Source organism: Arvicola amphibius, chromosome 7, assembly GCF_903992535.2.
Source record: "Arvicola amphibius chromosome 7, mArvAmp1.2, whole genome shotgun sequence".
Classification (NCBI taxonomy): Eukaryota; Metazoa; Chordata; class Mammalia; order Rodentia; family Cricetidae; genus Arvicola; species Arvicola amphibius.
In genome coordinates, this window is record NC_052053.1 from 130,992,993 (window position 1) to 131,011,508 (window position 18,516).

Consider the following 18,516-nt stretch of genomic DNA (forward strand, 5'->3'; position numbering starts at 1 on the left):
AAGGCCTGAGAAATAGATTTTTGAGAGAAATGCTGACAAACCAGAATTAAAGTCAGGTAGGTAGGTGAACATGCCATTAAAATACATCCTGACAAAATACCCAAAGATATACATGGTGCATTACAAAGTCAGATTTCCCAAATCAAAGATATTGCTTCCTGACAGTTAAATTAAAAAGCATGTCTACCAAAAAAAGAAGCCAGTAGGTTTACATGACAAGACTGGCCATTATCTCCATAGGAACGAGGCTGGAAAACAGAAGTACAAATGCTAGAGACACAGAAATCTGCAATACAAAATTCGCCAGAATTTTTAACCTTGACAGAAGACTCCTAAGTAGGTCAGAGCAAGCTCAGAAAGATTTGACAGCAGGAGAAGCGGGATGGGTGACAACGTGCACGCGGGCATCACGGGGAGAAAGGCGGCATCTTCTTATTCTGACCAAACATCAGCTGCATTAAAATTATGAAATATTTAGCCAGAGACGCACAAAAATACTCATTTAAATGCAGAAACTGAAGTGCTACGGCAAACTCAAGTGCCTTCACTGAAGGCACTGCCCCCATGAAGGTGGGCGTGTGAAGAGAATGGTTAGGCGAGCTCTGAATAGAATTAAGAAATTATGCATGTAAACAAGTTGATTAAATTAAAAGAGGCCTTTCTCTCCTAATATCACTCTTGGCAGTTCCCTCCAGCAGGGCCTGTTTCAGGTTGCACAGGGGCCTTTGGGAGGCAAGGACGAGGAGCTACACTGCTCTGAATTCCTCTCTCCACTTCCCATGCAGCAGTCAGATTCCTGTGCACAATGCAGACACCACAGAAAACAGGAGAGAGGAAGCTGCTGAGAGAGGAGGTTAAGCGTCATTTATTCTTACGCAAACCACTGATGGCCCCATCCCCTATCTCCCTGTCTTATTTTCCCCAAAGCCTCCCACTCAGATAAAAAGGGGAGAAAAGTGAAGGTAGGTGTGTTGTTTTTTATACAGAGTTTTAAATTAACATTTACGTATCAACTGAATGATCTTCCAAATACATTTCCTTTCGATGAGAAAAAAAGAAATGCTCTAATACTGGAGTAGTGAAAACAAGAACAAACAAAAGCCCCAGTATTCTAGAAGAAGGCACAGAGTTCTCCTTCCTATCACTCACGGATGCCAAGGAAATAAAACTCAGCAAAGTCACTTGGCATCCATCACTAACGCTGTCTATTGTCTTAGAAGTATAATCACCTGCATCCATCACTAAACTTGTCTATTGTTCTAGAAGTCTGCGCAAACGACTCCATGAGACATACTTTTAATTTTCCTCCATTTTCATAGTATATTTATAGAAAAATCATCACTGCTTCCCTGCCCTACCTGCTTGCCCTTCTCACTGCCCCATCTATTTGTGAGGCTGCCCTTCCCGCTGCAGCCCTGCCCCATTATCTGTGAGGCTGCCCTTCTCACTCCTGCCCTGCCCCTTCTATCTGGGAGGCTGCCCTTCTCATTCCTGCCCTGCCCCATCTATCTGGGAGGCTGCCCTTCTCACTCCTGCCCTTCTCCATCTATCTGTGAGGCAGAGCTTTTCTTTCCTGATACTCAGGTGATGGCTGCTTGATCCGCATTGGTCAAGAAGTTATGAAAACAGTTCTGCCAAGTCCAGGGATAAGGAGAGCCAATTAGTTTTCCAATGCTCATGCTTGTTGCCCCAAGTAACACAATTCTTGGAAGTCTAAGGCATCATGGCCCTGATGAAAAATCACAAGAGTCTTCATTCTTAAAGAGAAAGAGGAAGACAACAGACCCAGACTGACCTAACAGAACTAGGAAGCTGATGGAAACACCACTTTAGTCCTTCAGCAATCAAGGCTTCGGTGTGGAATGCAGTGCTCAATCTTGGAGAAAAATCTAGGTGGAAGTCTTAAACAATGTCACTTTTACTTCCACATCCTACCGGACAGGCCTGCTGCCACTGCCTGAGCTATGCTATTGCATTTCTGATTGGATATCAAGTCTAGGCTTCTTCTCAAACCTCCATCTCAATGCAAAGGGTTTAACATTTTCACATGCATGCACATATTATTGGGGAAGAAGGATGGGAGAAAAAGAGAAGATACAAAAAGATTTATCATCTGACTAACTGAAATGAAGTGCTGAGGGCATCAGCATCAGACCAGGGGAATCAAACAGTGATGGAACTGGAAGTTCTAGGGTGAAGGTAGCACCTCCGGGATGAAGTAGAGAAGATGCCATGTACAGGAAGAAAAATAAACAAATGTCAAGATGCTTGATAGTCTTAAACCAGCACACACATGTGCATGCATGTGCATATGAATGCCCATACACACACAAGCTAGGGGTGGGGGCATGAAGAAAAAGGCTCATATTTTTAAAATACTATGGAAAATTTTAATGCTTTTTATGACTAATGGAAGAATTGACATTGCATGTCAAAACAACACACTGTAGGCTAGTAGAGAACACTTCAACACAATTAAAAGAAATAAAGATACGGCTTGATTAAGCAATTGAGCATAAGAATGGAAAGGTCTTCAGGCATCTGGTATAAAAAGCAAAGTCATCTGCTAGATGAAGAATGATTTAAAACAAATTTAGGCCAACTGGAGGAACCGTGACAATAATATTCAATGCTGCAAGGCAGGGGCCATCCATGTCTTTAGAATAAGAAACAAATGTGACCTAAGAACACTAAATCTAGCTGCATAACACTTGAATATAAAAGCAAAGGCAAGCATTTGTCGATGTTTAACAATGCAAGAAAAAGAATTCACGAGTCTTGCCTGAAAATAAGCAATCCAAAAAAAGCACATGACAATGAAATCTGGATAAACAAGAGGGAAGTCAGAATAAATAGGCCCAACAAGGAAAAGCTGTGGCAAAAGGTCCATGGTGAACACAGGACCAAATTAAATACAAAAGTAACTAACAACTGCATGGTCGTGATGGCAGGCAGAGAATGAACGTCTGAAAACAGAGAAACTCACACAAGCTCCACGGGGACAGCACAAGTATGTGAGCTTTCCCGTCCCATTACCGGGAGATACCGCACAATGTGATACCTACTATACACATTTAAATGTAAAGTTCTTATACTGACATACAGTTTTCATATGTTAATGTACCTAGGACATAAATGTACAGTTGAATGTTACTGATAAATATGTGCATTGCCACTTAAATCTTCCACCTTCAAGAGCTGAAATAAAGCTCATGTAATTTCAGAAATGTGCCTGTCTCCCCTTTCCAGTCAATCTTCCTCCCATCACCGCAGAAGCAGGTACACGCTGACTGCTACCCCCACAGATAAACATGTCTATTCTTGCATACCATATGAATGGACTCTATGGTCTGCACAGTCATCTCTCAGGATCTGTGAAAAATTCATCCTGGGACCCATCAGATGCCAGAAACAGAGCACAGTCTAGTTCCTGATTAAAAAAAAAAAAATGTGACGGAATATTTGTATTTAAACTTTACACAGTCTCATACACTTTCAAACATCTCTGGATGGCTCATCAGACCTAGTACCATATCAGTTCCGTGCTGTGATACAATGCCTGTAGGCCAATGGCAAGAAAGAAGAATCTGCACATGCTCTTTGTTGGGAGCAATGAGACGCCAGATCTTGAATTTCTTGTAATCCCCTGATCTGAGTGCCTACAGCTGCTCTGAGCATGAGACCTTCAGGAGTTCCTGATGGCAGGAGAGTGGTTTCTGGTGGGTTTGGCTGGGGCATGGCTATCTTTATATAATCTGCCCCTGAACACAATAAAGGGGGCATTCTTGGGGAATTCAAGGATGACCTGTGTCGCTTTCTTTCTGTCTGTGTGTGTTTGTGTATTTTAACCTCCTGCCCCTTGCCCGAATCTCGCGAACTGGGTGCCAGCAGACACGGGGGCACGGTGCGCGGCACTCTTTATAGCTGAAATTCCTCAGCTGATAATTTCAGTCTGTGATTGGCTGAATTCACAGGTATGGAAGGCACAGATACAAAAGTCTATTTGTGTCCTTTGATGTACTGCAATGACGTGAAACGCATCTGGGCTGTCAGATATTAGTGACCTCTTTCCATGATTCTATGATTCTAGTTCATCGAATTATATCAAGTGCTTCCAAGGGTTTATGCGTAGATTAAATCTGAAGTAAACAATTTTTACTCTAACTTACTTTGGCTCCTGGATACAGTGTTTTGTTATGTAGACCAGACTGGCCTTAATCTCACAGTCTTTCTGTCTTAGGTTCCAACGCACTGTGGAACCCTACCTGCCACCCTACCTGCCTTGAAGTATAATCGTCTTGCGCAAATATTTTCTGTATACATGGTTGGGATTCGGGCGTTCTGCTGGCCTGTCACCTGGCAGCATGCACTCTCAGGCAGTCCCCTATGGCTACCATGTCAGTAGTCCTATGGCAGCTGTGTCCCCGCATAGTCTGCATGCAGGTTCAAAAGGTCTACTTAAGAGATAAGCCCCGCCCACCCCTGCTCATTCTTTCCTGTTGCTCTTCTGAAGAGGTAAGCAGGTCTCTGCCTCTCTTTCTCTCTCTGTCTCTCTCTCTTCCACCACTCCTGTCCCCAGAGGCCAGTCTCTTACCTTCCCTTTGCCCTTCTCCCAATAAACTCTCCACCTAAGCTCTGTCTGCATCGCATGTCTGTCCCACACACGCCGCCAAAGTCCAATCTCGTGCGAATCATATCACACATGACCTCTAACTACTTTAGGTAAATGTAGACAAAACAATGGACTATCAGGCAAGAAACATTTCCTATGAGTGCACAGAGTACCAGATGTTCCACAGTCTCATATAAGCCGTATATTTTTAGCATTTTTAATTTTGGTTATTAAAATATATATAGTGGTACTATCATAAAGGCTCCAACCCTTTCATAATTCTTTTAGCTAGTTTTCTTTTCCTTCGAGACACCATTTCGGAAACTAATGGCCTCATGGACCAGGGATAAAGCTCCCTAGTTAAATGCTTGCCTAGTATGCATTAGACCTTTGATTCAATCTTCAGCATAAGATGGGGGGGGGGGGAAGGAAAATAGGGAAAAAAAAGAAAAGGCAAAAATGGTTTAATAATGAGCCTTTATCAAAAGTCCCAAAGTCCCTCCCTCCGCTTCTATAAAATCTAGAGCTTCTCATGTTCTCCGTGTCTTACTATTATTTATGCCCATCTACTGATTCATTAATGTCTCCTGTGATCTCTGTGTATGAAGGGACTCACATTCTCCAAATAATAGCATTTTATTAGAGGTAAGTAAGATTTTGAGATGATTTGTATCTTGCATGTATTTTTCTATATTCCTACCATAGTACAAAATAAGCATTTCACAACTCTATGTATTGCTAGGTGGGCATGAGAAGGCATTACAAATCATGCATTCATGAAAAAGTGTGATGGTCATTTAAAGGGCGTTTGAAAAATTAATTAGTAGTCAGTCATATTGATAAGTCATTTCTATTTTGGGGACATTAGACTTCTCAAATACTTTACAGAAAGGAAGAGTGGACGAGGCCGGGAGACAACGAAAGCATTTCAAGTCTAAGTATGAGTGATGTCCAGAACCATTTCCAGCTCCCATTATTTCAGCGGAAAGATGTTAACGCATTACTGAGAGTGGAGGACACGTGGTCATACTTACTCAGACAATGCTGACTTAACTAAGAACATCTGTGCTCCATATGACACTGAAGGTTTTAAAGAGGATTTGTCTTAGGCTGCGTAGAAAACCACAAATGCAGTTATAGACGGCTGTTCTTCCTTTTCCTCTCGTTATCCAATCGCCAGCCTGAACTCTTCTGGGTTTCCTACGTTAACACCTATTTTTAAAGAGACACTGCATGAACGATGCCAGAAAAGCTTTCCTTTTCTACAGGACCGTACAGTTCCCAAACTGATACCCCTTTGTCCTGGGACTTCTTAGACAAGATCCGAATATATCTTTTGACCAACATTGTACTCCTAAAAAATTAAAGTTATTGCTAGCATTAATGAGGTTTCCACAAATAAATTTAATTTCACTTTTTATATAAAAAGTAGTTATCCTAGGTCTTTATTTTCATGTTTAAAAACTTAAGTCAAGTTAGTAACTGATGAATTTGACACAGAATAGTCTCCAGGTCTGGAGACACAGCTCAGAGGTAGATTACTGCCTACTATGGGCAAAGCCATGGATGAGCTCCCCTAGCACATACACATTCACACACACACACATACACCCCACACACCACGCACATACACACACCACCACACATACCATACACACAAACACGCACCACACAGACACCACACACACATCATACAACACACACACCATATACACACACACCATACACACACACGTGCACACACACACTAAAATAGTCTTCAGGTATCCCGATTACTTAAACCCAATCCTTTGCAATCATACTTGATATCAGTGTTTGAATGTATGGTCCCTAACATGTATAAGGTGAATTCCATTCCAATTACAGCATACCTCTATTGTCATGAATAAACTGTTAGGAATTTGAGACATGGGCTAGATGATTTGTCTTGCATGTTGTTCACTACTTAGAAAAACAGCATCAGTGCAGGCTTGCCCAGTTTTGTGTGAGGTCAAATTGTTTGAACAAGAGCATTTAATTGCAATAGCAAAAACAAAAGTGCTTATTTAAAAAGAAATTCTCCAACCCAAGTTTCAAGTAACAGACATTAAAATCTCAATTTCTCTACCATCAAGTTTTCTTACGTACTAATTACAGTTCTACGTGGTAAGTTCTTCATAATTGAGCAATCAAAATACAGTAAATTATATATATTATAGTTTTTGAAATTGCTTTTAAATGTCCAATAAGGATTTAATTGAAGAAAATCACTGTACTCCACATAGAAGAAATTGAGGCAACATTAAGAAAAAGGTTAGAGAAGAATATTTTACCACGTGATCAGGATGTATCATCCAGTAAAAGGAGATCTTAAAAAGTATGAATAATATTACTCCATTAAAAATATTGATTTACTTTCACCCACATATTAAGTACATACACATACATACTAGTGTATATACGCATACATACTAGAGTACATGTATATACATACTAGAGCACATGCACATACATACTAGAATACATGCACATGACTTTAAGAAGACAAACAACATGCGGGATCTATCATTGTTTTCTTTCTTTTTTTTTTGTTTTTTTTTTTTTTTGTTTTTCGAGACAGGGTTTCTCTGTAGCTTTGGAGCCTGTCCTGGAACTAGCTCTTGTAGACCAGGCTGGTCTCGAACTCACAGAGATCCGCCTGCCTCTGCCTCCCAAGTGCTGGGATTAAAGGCGTGCACCACCACCGCCCAGCTCTATCATTGTTTTCTAAACCCAGACGTGGTTACTGTTTTTCTCTTTTCACATTCTTTCCCTTTTTTATTCAAAACAGTTTTTTCTCACATAATATTTTGATTACCATTCCCCACCCTCTACTCCTCCCAGTTTGTCCCCGTCTCTCCTCCCATCCACATCCACTCCCTTTCTGTCTCGCATTTGAAAATAAACAGGCTTCTATGGGATAAAAATAAAATATCATATGATAAGACAAAACAAAAATTAATATGTCAGAATAGGATAAAAACAACAAGACAAACCAAAAACAAATAAAAGAGGAGGGGAATGAGTCCAGGAAAGGTACAAGAAACAGATATAGATGGGAGAGAAAGAAAAAATAAACACACCATTATCCCTAACTCAGAACCAACCTCCAACTGATAACTTCTTGCAAATGAAAATTTAGTTTTCTCCAAAGGAGTCTCACTGGGCAACAAACTACTCTTAAGTGTAGGCTGCATGGCCAGCATGTAGAAAATGATCCCAAGGACAGCTTTGGAGGCAGCTTGTCCCATGATGTCACGTCAGGGTTTTACTTTTCACCTTTTTAACAATGACTAAATATAATCTTTGATAAGACAACAAATAATCTATCTGCTTGAACTGAGATGAAGCCTCTACTTGAACACATCTGTTGAAATGTCTTACAAACTATTCTGCTTGGGTTCAACAGAGAAACACTGGTGAGTCCTGCTGACAGCGATCCTTCCAGAGTCTCAAGTGCCATCTACTGTTGACAGGAAAGTCTAGAATGCCCAATTATGATAAAACTTTCCAGGAGAGGCAAGACCCTGAGGTGCAGCTGTCAAAGCAGATAAGAATATACAATATAAAAGTTAAAGCGTATGTTTCCACTGACCTCAAGGATAGTGGGGAGAGAAGAAAGGAGGTCATCATAGATTTATATATTAGCTGACACATTTAATAAATGTTAAGCAGATTTTAAGTATCAAAATGTATTGTAATTCAATTTGTCAATTTCAGATGAAGGCAGGTTCTTTTACAAACCATTTTGACCATCCCACAGAAAAAGAATATTCCAAAAATGATAATTGGTAATTATCCCAAATCAAATGGCTACCAAGTCAGTTTAAACCAGGATATAAAACTCACATCTTCTGATAGGAAAATTAACTGTGTCTAACCTGTTGCCCCCTTTTTATTACCCTTCCCCATGGGGTGAAGTAGGAATGAAAGACGTTTTAGCTAGGCCCTTCAGTTTCAGTTCAGCTGCTGACTTCCAGTTTAGCAGACACTTCCCATTTCTGAGTTTCCTTTCCTCATCTGTAAAATGACGAAGGCCTACAAGACTTCCACATCCTTCCCAGTCATAAAGGACTGTCTAAAAACCAAAACCAGAACCCTGACTCCAGAGCCTGCCTTTAGGTGACCCACGGTTACCTAATCAGACTGAGAACATCAGTCCACTGACTCTTCAAGGCAACATTAGGATTCTCCAGTTCTCTGACAGAATGCAAATTAACAGCCGGGTACAAAATGATCAAAGTTACAGTTTCTGGGACTGTTTAGACTTCATTCTAGTAGCCCTTGCTCCACTTCCTGATCAGGAGAGGTGCTTCTGGTCCTCAGAACCAATAACTCAGAAATGGAGGTGCTCTGTTACCATCATATCCCTTGTTGTTCTGAATGGGAAGATTGTGCATCCAACATATGAGCGTGATGATCCCATCACAGATAATGACAGATTCAAGAAGCCACCAAACAATGGCTAAAGTACACAGCAAACACAGTCAAAGAAACAACAACAACAACAACAAACCATACCACTATATGGGAGGAAAACCAGTATGTACTGAATGGGAATTTTGTAAACCCAGGTGGCAAAAGAGTGAGTGAGCACCCAGGGGATGGATGCAACGGTGTACACAGGAGTATGCCACCACGGAGATGGATGCAATAGTGTGCACAGGAGTGAGCACCCTGGGGGGGTGGATGCAATGTGGGCACAGGAGTGAGTACCTAGGGGGTTCTATGCAATGGTATGCACGGGAGTGAGTACCCAGGGGATGGATCAGCACTAGAGAACTATACCTAACTGACTCAACTCATCTTGAGGTTTGCCAAGCATGTCGGGCAGAGAGAGAGAAATCCCTGTGACCATGTTCCCTGACTTACTGTATCCACTTTTTCAGTTACAGCAAGCCTAATTTCCCTTTTAGATGTGGCCCTATGGAAAACATGCCTTCTATTTGATGGCTTGCCCTCTTAGTACACTGTAAGTTCTCACAGTCCCCACTAGGCAAAAGGGGAAGCTCCACATGCATGGGGCACTGGAGAAAGAAGGGGCTTTTGAGGCAAAGGTCACTCTGTCTTGAGGAACATATCTTAATAGAAAACCCAAAGGGCTCAAACTGCTGAACTTCCTCTTAGTAGGAAGTTACTGATATTTAAAGGAATTCAAATATGCATCCTTGAAAACATCCTCTGGCATGCAATAAAGAATTCCAGAAATGCAAATGCACAGAAAACAATGTGGGGGAAATCAACTAATCTAAAGGGATTCAGAACTAATTCAGAATATCGCCAACCCCAGGGAGCCTGAGACAGGTTGGTTCCTAGGGCAACATGGATAGAAATCCACAGCTGAAGTTATTCTCAAGCCTCTACATAGGCTCATTTACACATATACATGAGCATCTGCACGCGGTGCACGCATATCCCCCAGCACACACCTATGAACACATGAACACACACACACATGATTAATTAGCAAAAACGTTGGAACTGTATGTGTATTCTGTTTGTTCACAAAGTTAAGGAGAAATATTACATAATAATACCAGATAGATTTAAATCAAATTTCAAGATATGAAAATATTCTGTAAGGACATTAGGGCTCAGTGTGTAAATCCCTTGCCATGCAAGCTCAAAGACCTAAGCTCAAATCTCCAGAACCCATGTAATATTGAACAGCCAAAAGCGAGCATCAAAAGACCTTATTTCAAAAAAGGTAGAGGGTAAAGACGAATATTTGAGGTTATTCTTTAATCACACACAAACCCATCTACATAAACACACACACAGAGAGAGAGAGAGAGAGAGAGAGACAGGGGGTAGGTCACAGGAGTCGGAAAAACCTAAGTGAGATGTCTCAGTGCGTAGGGGCACACGCTGCCAGGGCTGACTACCTGACTTGGACCCTCGGGATTCACATGGCGCCAGGAAAGAAGTCCTTTAAGTTGTCCTCTGACTGCCACCCATGCACCAAAGGTAGGTTTTTATGTACATGCATGCATACACACAAATAAATGCTAAAAAAAAGTTACTGTAATCATCTTAATAAGCACATTATATGCAAATGAGTCTATAGACTACAAATAAAGCTAGGAATTGGCACACTGATATAAAAGAAAAGCCCAAATATATGCTGAATATAAGAAATGCATATCTCCTATGAAAGACAAGTTAATTTAACATGGTAATACTAACCAAAAGAAAGCTGGAATAGCTTTATTAATGTCAGAAAAGCAAACTTTGGACAACCCACTACCGGTATGGGCAAAGATCATTATCCATAATAAACAGTCAATTAGTCAAGAAGATCTAACAATCTTACGCAATTTTATATCAAACAACAACTCTAAGATCTATCTAATTACAGCTCTATTGAATCTGAGTACTGCTGCAGAGAGATGATAGAAGATAACCTAAAGCAGCCATGTGGTCCTCCGGAAGAGCAGGCAGGGCTCTTACCTACAGAGTCAGCTCCCTAGTACCCGGTCATATGGGTGCTGGAACCCAGGGGAGAGCCAGTGGAAAGGAAGAGCGTTAGCTGCCAAACCACAGCCTCCCTCTTCGGCATTAAGAAAGTTGCTGATTTTAGTTTTGTTATTTTTATTGACCTAAAAGTATACATTATGTTTGACGCTGTGAAATTGTTCACTTTGAAGTAAGCAGTTTTTAATTACACATCGTATGGACAAATCAATGAATTATGAAAGTTTTTTGTGATCTGGCAATATAAGCCTATCAAGCACATAGTCCAAAAAGTGAACACAACCATAAAAAGAAAATAATCAACAAAACTGGGTAAGTCACTCCTAACTATCCCATCAGCCTATGTCTCACCTCTGAGCGTTACAAGGATGTGTTCACACAGGGAGGGGAGGGACGCTGCAGAAACAGAGGCAGGGTCAGTGGGAGGACGTGAAGAGAAAAGGCCTTCACATTTCTACACACGCTTTAGACAAAGAATTGCCCATGACACTAAATCACGGGTTCTTTTCAAATGGCTTCCTTTACTGAGGAGAAGGAAAACAAGGCAGATCGAAGGATTTAGGAGACACCTCCAGTGCTAACTTCTGCAACAAGACATCTAAAAATGACAGCAGCCATTTCAGAGAGTCCATGAATAGGTCAAAAGGAGATCAGAAAAAAAGAAGACATTTTCTAATAATGAAATATTTATGTTGCTCTTGACTGCAAATAAAAGTCCAGGAACATGGGAAAAAGAATCTTGGTAGCTAGTCAGATGACACAGTATTATAATACAAGATGATTTTATATGACCTGTGAAAAATATTCTAGCATTTTTTAAACACAGGAGAAAATACTGTAAATCTTTCCAGGACTATTTTAACTTATTTCCTAGAAAACTTAAATTTAATGAAAAGCTTTTTAAAAGATTGGAATAAATAGCTATATAGCTAGCTACCTATTTTTATAGATCTGTGCTTCTAGGCATTTATATATTGAGATATACATAGCTAAATATGTATATGTATACATGCAAACATATGCACAGAGACACATTTGTACACACAAACAGACATACACACAGAGACAGACACACACACTCACATACGCACATGCTACCTTTTAATATCCAAATCCTAAAGCCCTCTTACAGAAAGCCATAGAATTACAAGTAACACTGTATATGGTAAAGTTCCGGGTTTCATTCAACATTCCTTTCTATTTTCTCTTCTTTCGGGGCAAATGATACATTACAGATGTCTGGTGTTGGGTTTCTTAGGGATTCACAGACTTGGGCTAGTTCAGGAAGGGATGCCAGGCTCTTGCTGAGTCAGACTGCTTCCTGAACACCCATTTGCCACTTGGATCTCTACGTTCTTTTATAATGCCATAGAGGCAGCCACGAACTATAATACAGAAATCTCGACTGCTTCTGCCTCGCGCACCCACCCACCGGCAGGACAGCTAGAAGCAGATGGGCTTGTGTAGAGCACCCCATCCCTCCTCCCCACCCCTGTTCTCTGATGCATCCTTGTGTAGACCACCCTCATCCCCATCCTCTGATACATCCTTGTGTAGAACACCCCCATCCCCCGTCCTCTGATGTATCCTTCTGCAGACCACCCCATCCTCCCTCCCCTGTCCTCTGATGCATCCTTGTATAGAACACCTCCATCCCCTGTCCTCTGATGCATCCCTGCCTTTACTCACATCCCTCCCCAGTATAATTACAGTGCTCTCAATTCCTCCTCACAACAATTTCATTTTAGTTTTACAAACTAAAGCTCAAGAAAATTTGTACAATTCACATCAAATATAAAGTTAATTTGTTTTTAAATTAACTGACAGAATACCCATATGATTTCAATTTTTACTTCTGCCTCTAATTTATCAAACTCACAAGAATGTTTTTTAGAAAGGGGAAGACAGTTAAATGTTGTATTTCACTTATCCAGTATTTATTCATTTTAGTTATTATTACTTCAAAGAGCTCAAATATAATGTGGCTCGATTCTCTTAACTGTTCAAAGCCAGGAGCTAATAAAAGCACATACTCTTTCTGTCCAGACATCACTCAGGAAAGGTTATGGCAGGCCATAATGCTTACTAATTATAGTGCAATATTTGGCCACATGCAAGACCCCAGGGTGCTGTTTATATCCTGTTCCTTAGATCAGGTTCAAAGGTTTGAAGTTCAAGGGAAGGACAAGGAAGGTAACACAGCCTTGAGCGCAGCAGGACCATGGCACAATAGTAAACCACAGGCAGGTAAAAGACACCTATGCCAACCATATTTCATGGCTCACTGCTATGGACATCTCTACCAAGACTTCTTTACTGAAGAAAAAGTCATGTCACTCAGCCCTACCTTCTGATGGTTGTTGCTATAGAGTTTTCTACATAACTAAGATCTCTCTCTGAAAGAATAGTATCAGCAACTCTTCATGGCCCCATGAAGGTATCGTCCAGCTTAATGATAAAGTGTTTCAAAGCCTAGAGATATTACTATAATAATTCAGTAAACAAGCGAATAGATATTTCCAGATATCGGTCAACATTCAACATAAATAAAACATGAGCTTTTCTTTTGAAGGTGACTTGCAATAGTGCTTGTTTTTCCGCCTAGTGGAACACGTGGTCGTATTAGAACCCAGAACTGGCTCGGACATCAGCACTTGCAGGGGCATCATCCTCATCAATGTCACCACCATCACCTAGGGAACCCAGACTAGGCAGAGGCCTAACCCAAGCCCAGAATGGCAGAGAGACAGGGGCTGCCAAATGAAGATAAAATCACCTCCAGGAAAACCAAGATACTGGGAGAGACTCAGGGATGACCAAGGGGTCCTCAGCTTCTCCATGTGATGCCTCAGAGTGAGCCCTACCTAGTCAGCACTTGTCTGAGGAAAGCAGGAAATAAATAAAAAGTCTGTTTATTTAGAACAGCAAGGCAAAGCAAACACAAATTCCACTGCAGAACTATCTCACGAAACAATAGTTTATTCAGCACCGGGCTTGGAACTATGAAGGCAGCCTGTTAAAACTGCTCTCCAATTTCAGATGGTGAAATCTATCATCAAGCACCTTTGTGGATTTATATGCATCATGAAAAAGACTAACTCCAAATTCTAGAGAAAATAACCTCCCTTCTCCATAAATCCCAACATTAAAATCCTGACCATGGAATCAAAATCAACCCAAAACCGTGACTGTGTTAACTGACTTCAGCTTAGAATCAGAAGTCCCGGTGTTTCCTTTCTAAGTGAAGCTCTAGAGGGGAAATTGCTAACCCCAACACCTACAACATAATGAAATATAATTATGGATTGTTCAGTTCTGACAGGGAGAGAAATAACGGCTTTTCATTAACATTAAATTTATTAACCTCTAGTCTCAAATTCTTGTAATTAAAGAAAAGTCACTCACTAACTTATTAACTTATTTTTCATTTATTTAGAAGCTTTCTTCCAGGAAACCATGTTAATTTATGAATGATAATAAAACGTATCAGGCTCTATTTTAAAGACCTTGTGCTCATTCCAAAAATAGTTCATTTAAGATATATTTAATATAGAAAATTAAATTTAACGTTTTTAATTTAAAAAGGAAATAGCAGCTAAAGGAACACGAAGCACAGCATATAAGCATGAAAGTAGGTGAGATGAAGTATGCCTGCAATACCAAATACGTCCCATGCGTTTCTACATATCGCAAGCAGTGGGGCAGATCCGGCTTTCCATACTGGCTAAAGAAAGGACTCGAAAGCACTACAAAGCAACAGCACAAGGCAATATGCCTAAATTATTTTTTAATGTGAATTCCTTTTGCATAATTCACATTAAATTTGTGACCTTTCATGGAAATCTGTGTGTTTGATGAGAATCCCTGATATCTCTTCAGCGCCAACACGCCCCCTCCTGCACGCCGCCGTTTCCATAGACTGAATTTGTCACCTGCTCCCTGTTTTATTAACTCAGCCATGAATATATTAAATATTGAGTCCCTGGAGCAAAGGCCACATGTAGCCAATTGTCAGTGCCTCATTTAGACCAAAGCCTTAACTGTGGGTTTAGGTGTTGGTCAGGGCCAGATGAAAAGCCAGAAGACAATGAGGGAAGCCAGAGAGCAGATGGAAGAGACAGAGAAAAACAGGAAAAACAAATGAACAAAACAAAACAAACAAACACAAAACAAACTGAGGGTAGGTTTGATAGAAGCTCACTGAAAATGAAAGAAACCAGAGCCCCCTTGCTCTTCCCACATCTCTGCCATCACTGCCCTAGAATCTGGCCTTTTGCAAACCAGAAAATGAGAACAAAGAGACACAGTTAACAGAACTGGGGAGTGGGGAGCTCTTGCCAGGTCATAGGTCAATAGTGGAGAAGAAACTGATTCAAGTGAGCACTTCAACTCCACTTAAATGACATACAGGCCTTCCTACTGATCTGGCCTAAATTTCAGAATACTTTAGAGGATCGTGGTGTTTATCCACCCAAGACATCTAAAGGCAAAAAAAACCACAACACACAACCCTTTCAGAGCACATGAAATATTGTCATAAAATCAGACTGATTGAGAATTTTTAGTGCAATGAATTATTATCACAGCAATATGAAAGTCCACACTTCGTCATCTACGAAAGGTGTGATAATTTTCCTATGGTTTTTGTCGTTTTCACTTCATAGCATGTTATATGCAAGAATCTCAGCAACCCAAGTTATAATAACTTATAATGAATCTATATAAACAGCCCTATCTATATAAACAGTACTATCGAAACACATGCCCTTAAACAATTCTCTGGTTGACTAATTCAATAATCTTCTTTAGTGATATAAAATTGATTTATGACTTGAGACAATCACATCAAAAGGAAGACAGGGAGAATCACTGAGAGCTGATAAATATTTTCAGAAGCATTTCCAGTGCTTTCGCCTAATGGAGAACTACTCTTCCTTTCCAAGCCCATGCGCTAGCCATTCTCAACACACATACAAAAACCACAATGATTACCCTCAAAATCCATACCAACTGGATTAGGTAGCTTTGTTCCACTGTGACTACAGGACAAAAACACCTTAAGGGAAGAAAACGTATGCTGCTTCACAGTTTTCAAGGCCTTAATTTTATCCAAATAGGGAGGCATGGCAAAGCGGTTCCATCCTTAGTGGAAGGGACCTGAGACAGAAGCTATTCAGATCAAGATGGATTGGGGCAACGGGAAATTGGGCTCCACATGGGGTGGGGATAGGGCAACAATCTTCACCCACCCTTCCTACTTCTGCCTGCTAGAAAGGTTCTGCAACCTCCCCAAGTGGCATCACCCTCCAGGGAACAGCCTTCAGAATATGAGCCTGCAGAGGGCACTTCAGATTCAGACCAGGATAGAAATTCCAAAGGTGCTATATGTAAAAGACAGTAAAAAACATTTCAAGTAAATTCATGAGAAAAATTGAGAAAACTTCAGTATCTTGGGAACAATGAAGAACATATCCAAGATGGCAGCTAGAAGAACCGGCATGTTCAGTGAAGGAACATGACCAGCTTAGCAATCCTTCATAGGGACTTTATAGTCAGAGAAAGAGAAAGCCCAGGCCACAAAGGGCTGCTAGCTCCGTCGGAGAGCAACTAACTCCACCCAGCGCCTCAACGAGATACATGTTTACTCCTGATCCTTTTTTTCCCACTCCTGATTCTTAAGCCTTTTTAAGGACAAAGGAAAAAAATTTAACGAGAAAAAAAAAAAGGCAGAGTTTAGCATTTTAGGAACATGCTAACCAGTATGACAATGGGACATCATCCCACATCCCTTAAGACAGTTAATACCCCAAAGGCAGCAAGTGCTAGTTAGGATTGAGGAGGTGAGCTATGAATGGGACCCTAAGATTATACAAACCTCCATGAAAAAAAATATGGCAAACACTGAAATACTAAAAATAAAATAAAATCACTATGTAGTCAAGCAGTTCCCTTAGAAACTGAAAGCAGGGTCTCAGAGATCCACGTACACCCATGTTTACTCCAGCATTACGCGAAGGACCTACACAGTGACAGCAACCGAGGCCGTCTGTCAACAGATGAAGGGATAAGAAAATGTCACCCACACATGCACAATGGAATTATTATCAGATACATACACCATGTAGGAACCTTGAAAGTTACAGAGGCAAGCCCTTCATATCATATGACTCTACTTCCACAAGGGCGATGAAGTAGTCAAAACCTTAGAGACAAGAAGTCAAAGAGTGGCTGTCTGGGCAGAGGCCAGGGGAGGAGGAAGTGATTTAACTGGTAAGAAGTGTCAGTTTGCAAAGGAGGAAAACCTGGATGGTGGGGATATCTGGATTTAACACCACTGAATTGCACACATCAAAATGATTCAGTGGTCACATTGTATGTTAGTTTGCAAAACACCAGAGAAAACTGTACGGGATAACTGTTAATCCCTGGTGTTGGGAGCAGTGAGACCCCAGATCCTGAATTTCTTGTAATCCCCTGATCTGAGTACCTACAGCTGCTCTGAGCATGAGACCTTCAGGAGGTCCTGATGGCAGAAGAGTGGTTTCTGGTGGGTTTGGCTGGGGCGTGGCTATCTCTATATAATCTGCCCCTGAACACAATAAAGGGGGCATTCTTGGGGAATTCAAGGATGACCCATGTCTCTCTCTCTCTGTCTGTGTGTGTGAATGTGTATTTTAACCTCCTGCCCCTTGCCCGAAGCTCGGTAGCTGGGTAAAAGCGCATCGAACACAGACACGGGGGCGCGGCACCTTGGTGTCCTATTTTATCCTGGTTCACTTTTGTGGGTTTGTGGTGGGTGTGTGTGTGTGTGTGTGTGTGTGTGTGTGTGTATACATGTACACAAGTCTGTTTTTCGCTTCTTACATTTCTTTTTTTCACATGATGTGTATTTCTTAATATAAAGCGGAAATGATGAGGCTAAACACCCTGTTCCCCATCAGCGAGTGCCTTTCCCATGAAGAGATGATCTCCCCAGACCATGTAAACCCACACTTGTAGTAATGGTGGCTTTGTTTGAACTCAAGTCTATCGCCCAAGACACTGAAGGCCAGAATACAAATACTCTGGGAAACTGCTGTCTCTTGCCCTGGGGCCAGCCTAGCTCTGAAGGACATATGCTGGGCATATCAGCAGCCAGTCCTCATGAGTTCAATACACTAATAATATACACCACCAGCAAAAGAAGAGCTGGGTACCAGCTTCCATTCACAAGGAGCCCGAGACATGCCCAAGGGTAATACCTCATGAGAACCTTCCTGCTGTCTCCTACACGAGCCTTCCTTCTAACACAGAATAAGGGTGAGAGAGAACATGCAGCAATTGCTTTATAAGGTGTCTCTGGCAGGCTTTAAAAAAATAGTTTCCTTTGAAAAGATTTATAATTGTAACCGATTCATACCAGCCTTTCCCGA

General features: G+C 41.1%; 1 protein-coding gene across 2 annotated transcripts in view; it reads right to left on the reverse strand.

Annotated features, from left to right (window-relative positions):
* The window catches only part of Dock4 (dedicator of cytokinesis 4), a 412,188-nt gene that overhangs the window by 251,182 nt on the left and 142,490 nt on the right, over nt 1-18,516 (reverse strand). The window contains exon 1 of one of the 2 annotated variants that reach the window (XM_038335988.1): nt 5,647-5,746. The exons of the other annotated variant lie outside the window; for it this stretch is intronic. The gene's annotated coding sequence lies outside the window, so the exon portion shown is untranslated. Of the gene's footprint in view, nt 1-5,646; nt 5,747-18,516 lie in introns of those variants that run through there. 2 annotated transcript variants of the gene reach the window in all.